This window comes from Somniosus microcephalus, chromosome 1 (assembly GCF_052327205.1).
Source record: "Somniosus microcephalus isolate GS21.2 chromosome 1, FLI_Smic_1.0, whole genome shotgun sequence".
Lineage (NCBI taxonomy): Eukaryota > Metazoa > Chordata > Chondrichthyes > Squaliformes > Somniosidae > Somniosus > Somniosus microcephalus.
The window spans coordinates 173208671-173226676 of NC_140987.1; the positions used below are offsets into that span (position 1 = coordinate 173208671).

Below are 18006 nucleotides of genomic sequence, written 5' to 3' on the forward strand. Positions count from 1 at the left end.
TGTATGTTGCGTGGGCGCACTGGTTCTACACAGTGATGGCATAGCTGAGTTTGTGTTACTGCGCACTCGTGGGAAATCCACCATAAAAAATAGACAGAGCTATAATAAATGAAGACTTGCCGGTAATGTTTGCTTTCTGTTTGTAAAAACCATGAGTATCCAGTACTAGGACTCAAATCGACTCATAATTTCTCACATAACACTGCCAAAGTTATGTGTTGTTTGGTAATTTATCTGATAAAATTGCCCTTTGCATAGCCACTTCAGTATATTTTAGATATACTTTCCTTGTCTGCAATGTTGATAGAGGTTTGCAGAGCGTTTTTCCTTTTTTTGTTTTAGCCTCAGATGATTTCACTCCACTTTGTTGAAGGCAAACTATATCTAAGCATACATATCATTGACAATTCTACATAGTGTTACATAGTATTTATAGCACAGAAACAGGCCATTCGGCCCAACAGTTCCATGCCGATGTTTATATTCCACATGAGCCGCCTCCCACCTTGCTTCATCTCACCCAATCAACATATCCTTCTATTCCTTTCTCCCTCATGTACTGACCTAGCTTCCCCTTAAATGTACCTATAAATTCTGGTGTAATTTTTGTCTTGGGAGAGGAGGGTTTAGGCAGTGGGTGCCCACACTGTTACAGAATCTAAGCACAATAGCTGCAATGGTTTTGCTTGTGTGCTGTTCTGGACTGATCTTTTTTGGGGGCACATTCCCCAATTTGACTCGTCCCCGCTTATTCTAAGAAAGAAAACTCCAGGGATAGGGTATTCGTTATCCTGGCAATTCGGGATTAGCCTTATTGGGCTACATTTTCCGAAGATTGCCTGATGTGATCAAACCGTTTTCAGTCTTCAGCCTCAAGAAAGATCTTCTCTCCCAACGTAAAAGGAAAGATTTTAATCCCAGGTTTTAGTCAACAATCTGATGAGTTGGGCATTGCAAAAAAAATTCACACTTAATTGATATGGTAATTTGGGTCGGTTTTCCCCCTTCGTTTTTTAAATCACCCCTCCCGACACCTGCAGTCAAGGCATACCTTCCTGCATAATGTCCCAAATATTGGGTGTTAATTTAATGTAGGTGGTCTGTGTTTTAATTCACTCTCCTGGAAGCCTATATCACATGGACTGTTTTCATCTTAATCTGTTTTAGCTCTCCAGTCAGAATTACATTATTATTTAACATACTATTTAACCCTTCAAACACTACAGAAGCAGCTGTTCAAACAAAAACTTTTTCATTGGACAGATCACCACCTCCGAATCGTATCTGTGAAATATATGTGTGTGTGCATGTATAAATATATATTATTGGTTCTACTAGGTTTTTTTTTTACTGTACAGTAGTAGAAACAGTAAAAAATATAATCAGGTAGTAGATGATACAGACTAAGATGGTCCCATATTCAATTCCAGGTGTGTTCCTGGTTAGCTGATCTCATCTTAGGTAGTGTTTGGGCCCCTGTAGATGCTTCAGTGTCTGTGTAGGGTATGATGAGGGGAAATCAGCTTGGATTTCCACTCCTCATAGCTATTCAGTGATCACTGCTAGAAAATGTTATGTCTGGATATTCTCCTCCCCCTGTGGTAAAGTAGCTTGTTGATGCTCATGATTAGTTTTACTCCTAACAAATGAACATTTGGACAAGGCACCAGAGGAATACTGATGTTCACCCAAGAGTCACTGCTTGCTGGAGCGAAAACTTAAAAAGAGCACAATATTCTGTGAAGATAGAAATAAACTTGCAATGAAGTTTGACTTTCCTTCCAAAACTAGTTTATGATTTTTCAACCAAAACATGAGTTTGATTCCTATCCATGCTCCACACCACTGCCAAGGACATTGAATAAGAAGAAGTATTATGTGGAAGGAATCAGGTTTTCATGCAAGGTCAGCCAATGGGTCATATCTTGTAAAGTAAAGCATATTGGCTTACCTGTTTCTAACCAGAGGATGCGCAAATGCTGTTCTCAAACTAATTGCTCTCTTCCGTGAAAGGGTTTTCCATGAGAGGTGTTACATCTTCTGGAGCAGAACTGTTTGTAGTCTCCCTTGAGCTGATATTGTGTATAAAGCTGCTACCTGAAGCAGTTTACATACTTTCATCAGTTATTACAGAACCATCATGTCATCGTCCGATAACAGAGCTTTTGGTCTATTTGCACTTTAATCGACAATTTTCTCAAGTCACCTTAAATCTAAGGCCAAGCATTTTTAAAAATGTGTTTATTTTGAAGAATCCTTCCAGACTGCTTGATGGGCTACAGCAATGGATTAAATGTCTTTGATCTGTGAAGAGAAAACTAGTATAATATATTTCCACAAGTACTCAAGACACATCCTTCACTCTGCTGCCAAGCTTCAAGACCTCTGCCAGTGACGATAAAAGGTGCAGGGCGCTGCTTTAGCAGGACATTCTTGTCCAGTTATCTCTTCTCTCTAGCAAGAAACTGTAGCATCCTCCTGTCAGTTTCTCACTTCACATGTGGAGACACTGTAGCCTCCTTCTGTCATCTCCTCACACAAGTGGATAATTTTCACCTATGCTCCCCCTGTCTCCTTCCTGTTTTAATAGGGTTCAACATCTTCCTACAGGCTCCTCTATTAGCATGGGACAATGCAGCCGCTTCAGTCCAATGCACCTAGCTTTGTGTGGGTCAGATCAGAGACTGAGCCAATGGGGAATTGAATATATCCTCGCTGCGTATTTGAGTACTTAAATCAATTCTATTCATGTGCTTGTTTAAAATATCAGCAGAGTTTTCTTTTAATAGGCCTTTACCGAAGCAACTGATTCCACTCATGCTGATTACATGGAACATCCATTATAAGGTGATGCTGAAGGGATAATTACTAGTCCTAGCCCTTTTTGGTCAACCCCAGATCAGGCGTATTCCCCAGACGTTCACCTTCAACTAAAGTTAAAGATAGCCGAATCCTATAAGACGCTTAATTGGGTCTAAAGGTTCAGACTATCTCTCCCTAAAGGAAAGGAACAACATGACGATGTTACCGTCCTCCAGATAGCACTTTTAATAAGTTTAACTAGACTGTAACCTTCCGGATATTATGAGGGTCCGGAATACCCCCCAGAATTCTGCAACTCCTCACAAAAGAGTGTATAGAAATTGAGTTTGTGAGTTTGATACAGAAATACTATTTGAGACAATTCTAAAAATATATAGATTTATTGAAGAGCCGACATACCGTTAACAGCTGTTGAGTCAGTCGCAACATTAACAGTTCAAAAACAAATAGCTTACATTTCTTATCCTCAGAGATCCTTATTCTCAAATCTTAACTTTGTTACATTTTTACATTTCTTTTTCTTAATTCTAATCCAGAATATCCACCAAAATCAAATTAAAAGTACCTTGATCCCTGAGATTCAGAGCTAAATACTTAGAGCGTGCCTCTGAAGTTGAGAGAATCGCTTTGCCCCTTTCCAGCGACTTCTGACTGTCTAGCTGAAAAGCTGTATTTTTATACTTTTTTTTAGTGGTTTATCCTTTGAAGTTTTCTGCTGATGTAAGCTAATTATCTCTAGTCATCTTCCTGTTGACTTTTTTTCTATTCTTACTGTCAATTTAGTTGCTGCATGCATAATTATGTCTCTACCTTTTGGTGTTCCAAAAACTTATATAAAATTGTTATTACAGATTTATCTCTGATGCCATTCTTATCGAAGGACTTCCATTCAATTCTAAAACCACCGTAACTGGTTACAACCACAGACTCCTGTCTCCGTGGTGTTCCAAGTTCAATACAAAAACCATGTGATTGCTTGGTGCATCTATTGAAGTCATATCTTCAAAGTGTTCTGTTGGTATCATATTTACAACATGTAAATTAAAGACACCAACTAGGGTGTTTGTTTTCCTAGCCATCTTATTTGGTTATATTATATCGTGTTTCCTGTTTCATTTGATGTTACTATTACAAAGGCACATGGTTTTTTAATATTCTGTGTTCCTGTTTGAAGTGTTAGTTTTTAACACTTTACTTGGGTCATTCCATTGTGTTTCTCCCAAACGCCAGACCTTCTGGAAGCACCAAACTGCTATTTCAATAGGGCCATTGTTTTAGTATTTTTAACCAATTCCCATTTCAAAAGCTTGTGTGTTAACATTTCATCTTATCTCAGAAGCCCACACTTCATCTTATCTCAGAAGCCTGTTTGCATAGCTTATGTCATTGAGACTTTAGATTTTTAAACCCATGTATTAATAAAATCAGAATTCTGTTCATACGGAGTATTTTTCTAAAATATGGTTTATTCACAATGCCTTCACTCACTATCACCCAGCTCAATAAATGCAATGATAAGCTATAGAAGACATCTTTAACTGAGAATACTCTGAAGCTAAGATTTTTTTAAAGTGCAATGTGACTTTTGGATAGTGTACCATTAACTTAATTGCTTGCTCTTGTCTGTTTGCCATCAAATTCCACTTTTGATGGCATAACCTAACCATACATCTGAATGCAAGAGAGATTTGAAGAACACTAACTGGAACAGAGAAAATCAGAAATAAGTGAAAGCAGTGTAGTGGTACCTGACTGCAGTTTACCTTCTATTGAGAAGGGAGAAATCTTCCATTGAAGAGTTATATTTGGTATAGACACACAGATCTGAGCGTTTAACACGGCCTAACAAATGTCACCAATGTGCAGGACTTAAATGAGCAGCATAAAGGTAAATTGCAAGTAGGTTAATTCATGCTGTAGGACTGCTACATGTGGTGCCAAAATGGATGACCCGGAAAGCCTCTGAAAGGCACAACAATTTTAGATTTGTTGATATTCCTGAGGAAGGTAACAGGAACAGGAGTAGGCCATTCAGCTCCTCAAGTCAGTTCAGCCATTCAATTAGACCTTGGCTAATCTATACCTCAACACCATTTACATAGAGTCATTACGGCACAGAAGGAGGCTATTCAGCCCATCGAGTCCGTGCCGGCTCTCTGTAGAGCAATCCAGTCAGTCCTATTCCCCCACTCTATCCCCGTAACCCTGCAAGTTTATTTCCCTCAAGTGCCTATCCAGTCTCCCCTTGAAAACATTTGAGTGTCTCCACTTCCATCACTTCCGTCAGCAGCAAATTCCAGATCATCACCACTCGCTGTGTAAAAAAGTTTTCCCTTACATCCCCCCGTATCTCTTGCCCAAAAATTTAAATCTGTGTCCCCTGGTCCTTGTACCATCAACTAGTGGGAACAGCCTTTCCCCGTCTAGCCTATCCAAACCCATCATAATCTTGTACACCTCTATCAAATCACCCCTCAACCTTCTTTGCTCTAATGAAAACAAATCCAGCTTCTCCAACCTGCCCTTGTAGCTAAGATCCCCCATCCCCGGAACCATTCTGGTAAATCTCCTCTGCACCCTCTCAAGGGCCTTCACATCCTTCCTAAAGTGTGGTGACCAGAACTGGACGCAATACTCCAGTTGTGGCCTAACCAGCGCTTTGTAAAGGTTCAGCATAACTTCTCTACTTTTGCACTCAATACCTCTATTTATGAAGCCCAAGATCCCATATGCTTTGTTAACCACTCTCAATATGTCCTGCCACCTTCAGGGACCTATGCACATTAACTCCCAGGTCCCTCTGTCCCTGCACACTCTTTAAAACTGTGCCATTAACTGTATATTGCCTCTCCCTGTTCCTTTTGCTAAAATGCATCACCTCACACTTCTCTGTCACTTGTCTGCCCATTCTGCTAGCCTTTCTATGTCCTGTTGCAGTCGATTGATATCATCATCACTGTTTGCCACACCCTCAAGTTTGGTGTCAACGGCAAATTTAGAAATTCTACTCTTTATTCCAATATCCAGGTCATTTATATATATCACAAAAAGCAGTGGCTTCAGCACTGACCACTGTCTAGCATCCTCCAGTCTGAAAAACAGCCATTTACCACAACTCGCAATTTTCACCCCTTCCATTGCTACTACCTTTTCCACTTCTACCGATATTTTGTCAGCATCCCCCTCCTTAGTAAACACCGATACAAAGCATTCATTGAGTATTCTAGCCTTGCCCTGCACCTCTAAGCATATATCACCTTCTTTGTCTCTAATAGGCCCCACCCCGCCTCTTACTACCCGCTTACTGTTTACATGCCGGTAGAAGATTTTTGGGTTCCCTTTTATGTTAACCGCCATTCTACTCTCATATTCTCTCTTTGCCAATCTTATTTTCATCTTTACAACCCCTCTCAACTTATTGTATTTGGTCTGGTTCTCCCTTGAAGAATTCACCTGACATGCATCATACATCCTCTTTTTTTGTTTCATTATCTTCTCTATCTCCCTCATCATCCAAGGAGCCCTTGCTTTGGTTCCCCTACCTTTCCCTCTTGTTGGAATGTACCTAGCCTGTACTTGGAACATCTCCTCCTTAAACATTGTTCCGTTACAGTTTTTCCTGTCAGTCTTTGGTTCCATTTTACCTTGGCTAGATCCTTTCGCATCCCATTGAAGTTAGCCCTATTCCAGTGCAGAAGTTCCACTCTAGCAATGGAGAGGAGCGAGGAACAATCTAATCTAAATCTTATGATACGATGATCACTCGTACCCAAGTGTTCTCCCACAGACACTTGGTCGACCTGGCCCACCTCATTCCCCACCACCAGATCCAGCAATGCCTTCTTCTTAGTTGGGCCAGGAACATACTGGTCAAGGAAATTCTCCTGAACACATTTCAGAAATTCCTCCCCCTTCTTTCCCTTTACCCTAGCATTATCCTAATCAATATTTGGGTAATTAAAGTCCCCCCAATATCACCACTCTATAGCTCTTGCATATCTCTGCGATTTCCCTGCAGATTTGCTCCTCTACCTCCCTCTCACTATTTGGAGGCCTGTAGAATACCCCCAATCGTGTGATTATACCCTTTTTGCTCCTCAAGTCTAACCAAATGGATTCTGTCCTTGTCCCCTCAAGAACATCCTCCCTTTCCAACACAACAATGTCTTCCTTAATCAGCACTGCCACCCCACCTCTCTTTTTTCCTTCCCTGTCTTTTCTGAACACCTTGTACCCTTGAATATTAAGTGTCCAGTCCTCACCGTTTTAAGCCACGTTTCCGTTATTGCCACAACATCAAATTGCCACGCGGCTGATTGTGCTTGTAGCTCACCAACCTTATTCACCATACTTTGTGTATTTACGTACATGCATTCTAAACCCATTTTTGAATTTTTCGTAGTCTTTCTTCCGCCTCTTCTTCTCTCTTAGGCAGTCCCTCGGAACCGAGGATGACTTGCTTCCACATTAAAAGTTAGTTCTCAGGTGACTGATGAGTCCAATGCGGGACCTACAGTCTCTGTTATAGGTGGGGCAGACCGTGGTTGAAGGGGCGGGTGGGTGGGGTGCTTGGGCTGACGTGCGTTCTGTTCCGGTCTGTCACTGTTGGGGATGTCCATGAGAGTCCTGATGTTCCAGGGCCCAAACTTCATTTTAAAGGTGGAAGATGCCTGTGCGTGAATTCTTTTAACGTGGGGTGGCCATTGCACGCCAGCTACCACACGGGCTTGACAGAGCAAGGTCTCGGTCCAATGGCAAGGGGATCCAAGACGATTGGAGACCAGGCTCTGCTACAACGGCCTAGCACACACACACAAACATAATGCTACTGTCCTCCCTCCTTCCCGCAGGTCCTCTCTGCTTGGGTTTCGGAGGATGCATTGTGGAACCCTCTGACGCCTAGTTTTCATGGGAAGTCTTCTTTCCAGGTCGATGCTCAGTGGAATTCCAGAGAAAAATGACACTGGGCACGTTCTGACACCTCTCCTGTGTCATTGGTACTCTAGTTAAATGAAACAGACGAACTTCCTGTTCGTGCCCAGTATGTCCCTCGGAAATGTATGCTGCATGTATAGAGGGTAAAGAGCTGGGGCTGTGGGTCTCCGCTCCTATTTTTCCTCCCTAATGCCCTAGGGAATGCCGCACACAGGGCATTAGCCGGAGAGAAATTTACCACAAATGAAATGGGACACTTGTCTGATCTGTCACGTGCAGAAGAAGGTTCAATCTTCATATCATAAGTGCTATTGGGAACTTTGCTTCTTGGGTAATATTGCGATAAATAACTTGGCAGATATTTTATTTTCTGGGTGTTTAGCTCTGACCCCTTTACCTTGTTCCATCTGGTTCTATACTTACCGAAGGGGGCTGATCATTGCTCCACTTGCAGACACTGCCTTTTACTGGATTTGACGTAATCCCATGTGACAGCTCCAAGCTCTCTTCAAAAACCTACTGCCTCTAGTACTATCTTCTCTAGTACTATCCAACACACTCACTCTTTTATGCACCTTATTCCTCTTTTCTACTCCTATATGCATGTCTTTGTTCCATATTCCTTGATACTCTTACCTCATTAAAAATCTGTTGATCTCAGTCTTGAAAACTCCAATTTTCCTAGCATCTCCTTTATGGGGGAGAAAATTCCATAATTCTATTACCCTTTGTGTGAAAAGTGCTCCTGATTTCCCTTCTAAATGTCCCAGCTTTAATTTCAAGATTATGTCCCCTCGTTCTTGATTCCACCATCAAAGGAAATAGTTTCCCTGTACCCACCCTATCGAATCCCTGTATCATTTTAATGACCTTGATCAGATCACCGCCTAACCTTCTGAACACAAAGGAATACAAACCAAGTTTGTACAACTTGTCCTCATAATTTAATCCTTTAAACCTCGGTATCATTCTGATGAATCTGTTCTGTAACCCCTCCAATGCCAATATTTCCTTCCTCAGATAATAGCAAAATACTGTGGATGCTGGAAATCTGAAATAACAACAGAAAATGCTGGAAATACTCAGCAGGCCAGGCAGCATCCGTGGAGAGAGAAACAGAGTTAACGTTTCAGGTCTGGGACCCTTCATCAGAACTGGAAAAAGCTGGAGATGTAACAGATATTAAGCAGGTGCAGAGACAGGGTGGGGGTGGCGGTTAGGAGGGGAGGAAGGAATTGAAAGAACATCCTGTACTTTTGTAAGAGGCAGGAAAGATAAAATGTTGCAAATGGGAATGGCAAAAATCATACAGCATGAAAAATGGGGGCAGGGATAATTATCTGAAATTGTTGAACTCAATGTTGAGTCCGGCAGGCTGTAAAGTGCCTAATCGAAAGATGAGGTGCTGTTCCTCGAGCTTACGTTGAGCTTCATTGGAACAATGCAATAGGCCTCAGGTTTGGTGTCCAAAACTGAAAGCAATACTCCAGATGGAATCTGACCAAAGCTCTCTAAAACTGAAGCATCACTTGGAATGCTTTTTGAAAGAGCAGGCTCGATGGGCTGAATGGCCTCCTGCGCTGTACTATTTTATTCTGACTCCTTCCTTTTGTATTCCAGCCCCCTTTGAGGTAAAGGCCAACATTCCTTTAGCCTTTTGATTACTTTTTGTACCTGTCTACTTTTAGTGATTTGTGTACATGGGCACCTCAATTCCTTTGCTCATCCACAGGTCTTAGTCTCTCGCCATTGAGAAAGTATTCATATTCGTCTTTCTGGGATCCAAAGTGGATGATCTCACGCTTCCTCACACTAAATTCCACCTGCCATAGTTTAAGTCTGAAAAAAAAATGTTGAAAATTATCTTGTCATCCTCTGCAAGAAAGTCCTGAATATTACAAATGGATTGCGTTAGTCACGTCTAGGTTCTTGTGATTTTTCTTTTACTATAAGAGGCAGGAAAGAAGTATGGAGAACTTAAATCAGTGGTGTGTAAAATCACTGGATTTCAGTTTATCACTTGACTTTGGCTTATCATTGATGTCACAAAGCAATGATGTGTCTCTATTACAGTTGTGAAAGAGCCATACCAGAGGCAAATAAATCCGTCACCTGGTAAAGCTTGATTTTTCACAAGTTAATGGAATACTTGTAGACAACATGTCGCTCCTGACATAATGAAAATTGCAAAGAGGGGAACATCAGTTCTAAAGAGGGGAACATCAGTTCTATGTCAGTGTGAGTTCAACAATTGCCGATGTAGAAACAGAAAATGCTGGAAATACTCAGCAAGTCAGGCAGCATCTGTGGAGAGAGAAACAGAGTTAACATTTCAGGTCGATGACCTTTCATCAGAACTGGAAAAGGTTAGAAATGTTGCAGTTTTTTGCAAGTACCGAGGCAGGGAAAGCAGGGAGAGGAGGAAAGAACAAAAGGGAAGGTCTGTGACAGGGTGGAAGGCAGGAGACATTAAATGACAAAAGGGATGTTGGTGCAAGGCAAAAGAGGGTGGTGATGGGGCAAGTAAAGACACAAAAGATGGGTCCAGAGGAGGTGTAAATGGGAATAGCAGAATCATGACCAACAGTTGCTTCCAAAAAAATGGGGGCTGAGGTTATGAGCTGAAATTGTTGAACTCAATGTTGAGTCCGGAAAGCTATAAAGTGCCTAATCAAAAGATGATGTTCCTTGAGCTTCTGTTGAGCGTCATTGGAACAGTGTAGGAGGCCGAGGTCAGGGTGGGAGTGGAGCGGTGAATTAAAATGACAGGTGACCGGAAGCTCGGGGTCATGCTTGCGGAATGAACGGAGGTATTCCGCAAAGTGGTCACCCAAGCTGCGTTTAGTTTCCCCCATGCTGAGGAGACCGCATCATGAGCAGCGAATACAGTATACTAAATTGAAAGAAGTACAAGTAAATCACTGTTTCATCGGGACGGAGAGTTTTCGACCTTGGACGGTGGGAAGGGAGGAGGTAAAAGGGCAGGTATTGCATCTCCTGTGCTTGCACGAGAAGGTGCTGTTGGGGGTGATTGAGGAGTGGACCAGGGTGTCGCGGAGGGAACAGTCCCTTCGGAATGCCAGAGGTGGAGGGGAGGGGGAAGATGTGTTTGGTGGTGGCATCACACTGGAGGTGGCGGAGGATGATCCGTTGAATGTGGAGGCTAGTGGAATAGAAGGTGAGGACAAGGGAGATCCCTGTTGGGGTTCTGGGAGGGAGGGGAAGGGGTGAGAGCAGAAGTGTGGGAAATGGGACGAACATGGTTGAGGGCACCGTCAACCACGGTGGAGGGGAATCCTCGGTTGAGGAAAAAAGACGATATATCAGAAGCACTAGTGTGGAAGGTGGCATCGTCAGAACAGATGCGACGGAGGCAGAGAAACTGGGAGAATGGAATAGAGTCCTAACAGGAAGCGGGGTGGGAGGAATTGTAGTCAAGGTAGCTGTGGGAGTCAGTGAGCTTATAGTGGATATTGGTCGATTGTCTATCTCCAGAAATGGAGACAGTGAAGTCAAGGAATGGAAGAGATGGGAAGGGTGGAAATTGGAAGCAAAGTTGATGAAATTTTCCATTTCGGGGCGAGTGCAGGAAACGGCACCGAAATAGTCCACCTGAGTAAGACGGGAATAAAGAATGTTCCATGTATCTCAGAAAAAGGCAGACATAGCTAGGACCCATACTGGTTCCCATAGTAACACCATTTATTTGGAGGACGTGAATGGAGTCACAGGAGAAGTTGTTCAATGTGAGAACAAGTTCAGCCAGGTAGAGGAGGGTGGTGGTGGACAGGGACTGGTTGGGCCTCCATTCAAGGAAGAAGCGGAGGGCGCTCAGGACACCCATTGAATGTCCATGGTGAAAAGGAGACTAGGAAACTGTTCAAGTGGAGGAGGGCGTTGGAAGAGTCGCAGATGTAGGTGGGAAGAGACTGGACAAGGGGAGAAAAAATAGAGTTGAGACAGGGAAAAATCAGTTCCGTGGGGCAAGAACAGGCTGAAATTGCCGATATATCTTGATTCTAATGGGACTTGGGCCTGACTCATAATGACTTGATTGCAGATCAGTTATCTGGATTTAGCAGGCAGTGGGAAATTGCTTCTTTAGGACATCTTCCATTAAACTCTGCAGATTCCCTCCAGGCTGTTTATTATAAATGTACTGTGTGCAGTGTTTTTTTATACTTAAAAAAAAAAAAAATCATTTTACTTTTTTTCTGCCTGCCACCACATGGCACTCAGTGCCACATAAGCATTCAGAAAGACAGCCTTAGGTTGTTTAAGAAATGAAACCCATTGTGTTGTATGAAGGTGCTATACTGTACCTACATGGTCTGACAAATTAGCCTGCTGGGGATAAGTTTCCCAAAATGAGATTGCTTCCACTGTTAAGTGTTTTTCTCACTGTGTGATATATAATAGTCTGACACTAAGGGCAAGAAGTTCCTGAAAAATCTTCTGTTGAGCAGAGCAAGTTAGATGGGCCAAATGGCCTATTCCTGTTCCTATGTTTCAAATCATCGACAATCTGTCTGGTATATATGATCTGTATATACTATGCATATGTCTGTATTTCTTGTTCACTAGCCCTTGCTCATGTGGACAGATTTTTGTTGTCTGTATTAACATTCTAATTAAAAAGCGCTGCTCAGAATCCATCAACTGTTAATCAGTTTTTGGGTATGCATAGCAGTTCTGGATATCAATTCCAAATAATTACTTTGGGATTTATTGTTATTGCCTTTAGATTAAAGATCTCAAAACCCCATTTTCTCACAAATCAAAATTTTATGAAATACACAAAATTCAATAATTGTAAATGTGATTTTATTTAAATTTGTTGTGGACATACACAGTGTTGTACATGTACACAATATATTATCTAAAATCTGTCAAACTAATTGCAGAAACACTTTTTGAAGGCAGTAAAAAAAAAGTTAATTTAGGTAACTTTGGATATCTTTCTAAAATCAAATCAGAATTTTTATTTCTTTTTGTTAAGTTATTTAATTTCTCCAAAATTATTTATTGCATTATTTAATGCAATTTTTATTTAAACTATTGCTGGAATCTGGTTGTTCAAAAAAAGCACCTGAATTGTTTTGCAAGTTGTACTCTGCCCTGCGGTGTTTTACAGTATATTTTAGCCTAATTCTAAACTAATTGAAGTCTTGGGTTCTGGTTGCCAGTATTGTATGTGCGTTAAATATTCCGCCTCAATGTAGTGATTAACAAATAAAAAGCATATGGAAGTGTGAGACCCTGTGACCTGAAGGAACCGTCAACAGCAATGACCTGAGCTACACCGAGTTCAGCAAAATGAAATATACAAAATTCAATAATTGTAAATGTGATTTTATTTAAATTTATTGTGGATATACAGTATTGCACATGTACACAATATATCATCTAAACTCTATCAAACTAACTGCAGAAACACTTTTTGAAGGCAATAAAAAAGCCAATCTAGGCAGCCACAAATGTCAACAATAGAATGATCTGTGTTAATAAGGCCGCTTAATAAATCTGTTTCAAGCTTGGAAATGAGCTCCAAAATTCTGATTTACAAAATTTTACAATAGGTTTTCACGCTGCCTGACAGCTGGTATTGTTCAGCCATTTTAAATGCCCTGCTGACACCCTGAGCTAAATAATGGCCGCTTGGATGACGCAAAGAAGGACCGCCAGTTTTTAGGGAACTATTCTATTGCAAGATTCAGTGCCTTCTGGAGAGAGAGGAGAGGGAAACATGAGCAAAAGTGTGCCTAATCAGTATTGTACCAGCCACAAAGTTGTATTTTTCAAACCATCATCGTAAATAAATGTTTCTATCATATCAGTCCTTTCATCTTGGACTTAGTTTTTGTGTTATTTTCTGTGTAATGCAGACCTGTGTAAGATTATTAAAGCCTGTATGCTCATGACTTTAGGCAGCAGAATTCACCCTGGTTTATTGCTGTGATGCTTTGTTGGAGGCTTAATAACACCAGAGACCTGAACAGTCTCTGGATCCTATGTACAGTATTTTGATTTTTAAGTATGGATGATGCTGGTGTACTGTTCAAACATGCCTCTGGATTCAGTCCAAAGTAAATTTGTTCAAATTAAGTTGCTTTGTGTTTAGCCAGGTTATAACGTAATGTTCAGCAGCATTATATCAAATGTGTTCAGTCTCACAAAGAATAAATGTCTACATTATCAACTGCATAATTAGAATGTCTTCGAATTAAATATGGTTTAAATCTTGAGGAAGCAATAACATGTGTAATTACCTTTTATAACACATGTGGGGCAATATATAACCCAATAACAATTATTTCCCTGGTTGCAGCAGCTCTGTGTGTGTAAGATGTCTAACAGAGTGCAACTTCTGCAATTGAAAGAGCTGCAGGAAGTGATGACGAAGAACATTTAGATCAGTGCTATTCAGTGAAGGAAGTGGGCCACCTGTGGTCCACAGCCTGCCAGTTCTGAAATATTTTGGAACTTGGCTATGTATGCAAGAACTACTTGAACCTTATCATTGTCTCAGAAATGTTTCAAATTGTTTCATTTATATTAAATTACTTTGAAGTCAAGTGACGACTGCTATGGAGGTAGAACACAGCTAAAAAACCATCCCACCAAGGAGATGAATGGCTAGTCAGTGCTTTGAGGTATGACTGCCACTTGAACTACTGGAAGAGGCAGGTAGTACCTCAAATTGCTGCCTATTTGATAATTGCACCTCCTCCCACAAGGCAGCATTCACATGGAACACTGCTTACATTATAGACTTGTGTACTTGAACGGGGCTTGAATTCACAACCTTCTGACTCAGTGGCTGGAATTTTCACCTAAAGAAAACGGGTGTGTTTGGAGCGTGAGGGCAGTTAAATTGTTAAAAATGGGATTCCCGACCTGATCCCATCTCCAACCGATTTTGCCGGAGGCGGGACGGGCAGCCAACCCGCTGCCAGGGGGCATTACCTTAATTTAAATATTGTAATGAGGCTGGAAGCCTCTTTTTTCACCTCCATTAACTGCCTCTAGATGGGTTTCACACAATTCGTGAAACCCGGCAATTAAACCAAGGCGGGGACTGCTGCATCCAGGAGGTAAATGGCTTTCTATCTACCTCCTGGATCCAGTGTCCCTAACTAACCCACCCCCCGTGATCGGAGACCCCCCCCCCCCCCCCCCAAACGAGGCCGCCGATTGCCTCCCCAGGTCTCTGATCCCCACCATGAGGCCTCCCCCGCTCTATTCTCCCCCACCCCACCAGTGATGCTGAGGCCGGCCATGATACTCTGATGGCCAGACTCGATCCTCTCTTCCCCCCACCCCCAGCTGATAGAATCAAAGAATAGAATCATAGAATGGTTTCAGCACAGAAGGAGACCATTTGGCCCATCGAGCCCGTGACAGCTTTCTGCAAGAGCACTTCAGCTCGTCCCACTCCCCTGCCCTTTCCCTGTAGCCCTGCATATTTTTTTCCTTCAGGTACTTATCCAATTCCCTTTTGAAAGCCACAATTGAATCTGCCTCCACCACCCTTTCAGGCAGTGAATTCCAGATCCTAAACACTCGCTGCGTAAAAAAGTTTTCCCTCATGTCGCCTTTGGTTCTTCTGCCAATCACCTTAAATCTGTACTCTCGATCCTTCTGCCAATGGGAACAATTTCTCTCTATCTACTCTGCCTAGACCCCTCATGATTTTGAACACCGTTATCAAATCTCCTCTCAACCTTCTCTAGTCTCAGGAGAACAACCTCAGCTTTTCCAGTCTATCGACGTAACTGGAGTCCCTCATCCCCGGAAACATTCTTGTAAATCTTTTCTGCACTCTCTCTAAGGCCTTCACATCTTTCCTAAAGTGCACTGCCCAGAATTAGACACTACTCCAGTTGAGGCAGAACCAGTGTATTATAAAGGCTCATCATAACTTCCTTCCTTTTGTACTCTATGCCTCTATTTATGAAGCCCAGGATCCCGTATGCTTTTTTAACCACTTTCTCAACCTGCCCTGCCACCTTCAACGATTTGTGCACATATATCCTAAGGTCTCTCTGCTCATGCACCCCCTTTAGAATTGTACCCTTTAGTTTATATTGCCTCTCCTCATTCTTCCTAATAAAAATGAATCGCTTCGCACTTTTCTGCGTTAAATTTCATCTGCCATGTGTCCGCCCATTCCACCAGACTATGTCCTCTTGAAGTCTATCACTATCCTCCTCACTGTTCACTATACTTCCAAGTTTTGTGTCATCTGCAAATTTTGAAATTGTGCCTTGTACACCCAAGTCGAAGTCATTAATATATATCAAGAAAAGCAGTGGTCCTAGTACCAACCCCTGGGAAACACCACTGTATACCTTCCTCCAGTCTGAAAAAAACTGTTCACCACTACTCTCTGTTTCCTGTCACTTAGCCAATTTCCATGCTGCCACTGTCCCTTTTATTCCATGTGCTTCAACTATTATGTGGCACTTTATCAAACGCCTTTTGGAAATCCATGTACACCACATCAACCACATTGCCCTCATCAACCCTCTCTGTTACCTCATCAAAAAACTCAATCAAGTTAGTTAAACATGATTTGCCTTTAACAAATCCATGCTGGCTTTCCTTAATTAATCCGTATTTGTCCAGGTGACTGTTAATTTTGTCCCAGATTATCGTTTCTAAAAGCTTCCCCACTACCGAGGTTAAACTGACTGGCCTGCAGTTGCTGGGTTTATCCTTGCATCTTTTTTGAACAAGGGTGCAACATTTGCAATTCTCCAGTCCTCTGGCACCACTCCCGTATCCAAGGAGGATTGGAAGATTATGGCCAGTACCTTCGCAATTTCCACCTTTACGTTCCTCAGCATCCTAGGATGCATCCCATCTGGTCCCAGTGACTTATCTACTTCAAGTACAGCCAGCCTTTCTAGTACCTCCTCCTTATCAATTTTTATCCCATCCAGTATCTCAACGACCTCCTCTTTCACTCTGACTTTGACGGCATCTTCTTCCTTGGTGAAGACGGATGCAAAGTACTCATTTAGTAACTCAGCCATGCCCTCTGCCTCCAGTCGTAAATCTCCATTTTGGTCCCCAGTCGGCCCCACCCCTCCTCTTACTATCCGTTTACTATTTATATGCCTATAGAAGACTTTTGGATTCCCTTTTATGTTAGCTGCCAATCTATTCTCACACTCTGTCTTTTGCCCCTCTTATTTCATTTTTCACTTCCCCTCTGAACTTTCTATATTCAGCCGGCTGACCCCCACCCACCAGCTGATCCCCGATTCCCTCCGATCCCCGGCCGACCCCTCCCCATCCTCCAGCCATCCGCATGCCAATCACCGATCCTTCGGTCAACCCCCGACCCCCTCCCCTTCCGCGATCTCCGAGGCAGCCGTTCCCCGACCCTCCTCCGCGAACCCCGAGGCAGCAGTTCCCTGATGCCACCCCCCCGGCAATCCCCGAGGTAGCCATTCCCCAACCATACCCCTCACCCCGGCATGATCCCTCCCCTGGACTGACCCCTTGCTCCCTCTCCGGAACTGAGACCTACCCGTCCGCAGCCAGCCAGCCTCTCAATCTGGTTGGCTGCGGGCAGGAATCAGGCCCTGCCGTTAAAGTCAGCAGGGCCTACGGGAAATCCGGCCTCTCGGGTTTCCTGCCCGCCTCGGAGGTCCCCCGCCCCCAACCTGCCTTCCTTGAGAAAATTCCGTCCAGTGATTTTGAGTGCTAGCAACTGAGCCAATCTGACAATAATTGAATGGAGGGAGATCGATAGACGTGGACCCACGACAAACTGTTAGTGAATAACCATGATTTAGATCATTCTGGACTACAGATTCAAAACATGCTAGATGTGTCAATACAGGGAGGGAGAAATCAAAGAGTGACTAACTGTGCATGGCCTGTTTCCGCTGACAATGAAATTCCTTCTGTAGAATAAAAGTATATATAAACGATTGTGTACAACAAAGTGGTTGAAATGAAACTGGAACTGTCAGAACTGTGACAAGCCTCAGAGATCTACAACATTGGATGCAGCTGAGCACTGCTCTTGAGTAATCTAACAAATGCCCCTTGGTGTGTGGCATGTTAGTGCTCTGTTAATGGTAGGACTCTGCTTCTAGTCCAGTGATTCTTGACTGATCTCAGTCTTAGTCTTGGAGAACTTGGGCAGGTGACAGATGGCAAATTGTAGATGTAAAGGGGTAAGCAAATCTGGAGGGAGCACCAACTGTTTGTTCTCCCTTCCTGGTAGCCCGT

At 42.6% G+C, this 18006-nt stretch overlaps 1 protein-coding gene across 4 annotated transcripts in view; it reads left to right on the top strand.

Annotated features, from left to right (window-relative positions):
* fbxl17 (F-box and leucine-rich repeat protein 17) overlaps positions 1–18006 on the top strand; it is a 950602-nt gene that overhangs the window by 368249 nt on the left and 564347 nt on the right. The window lies entirely within an intron of this gene.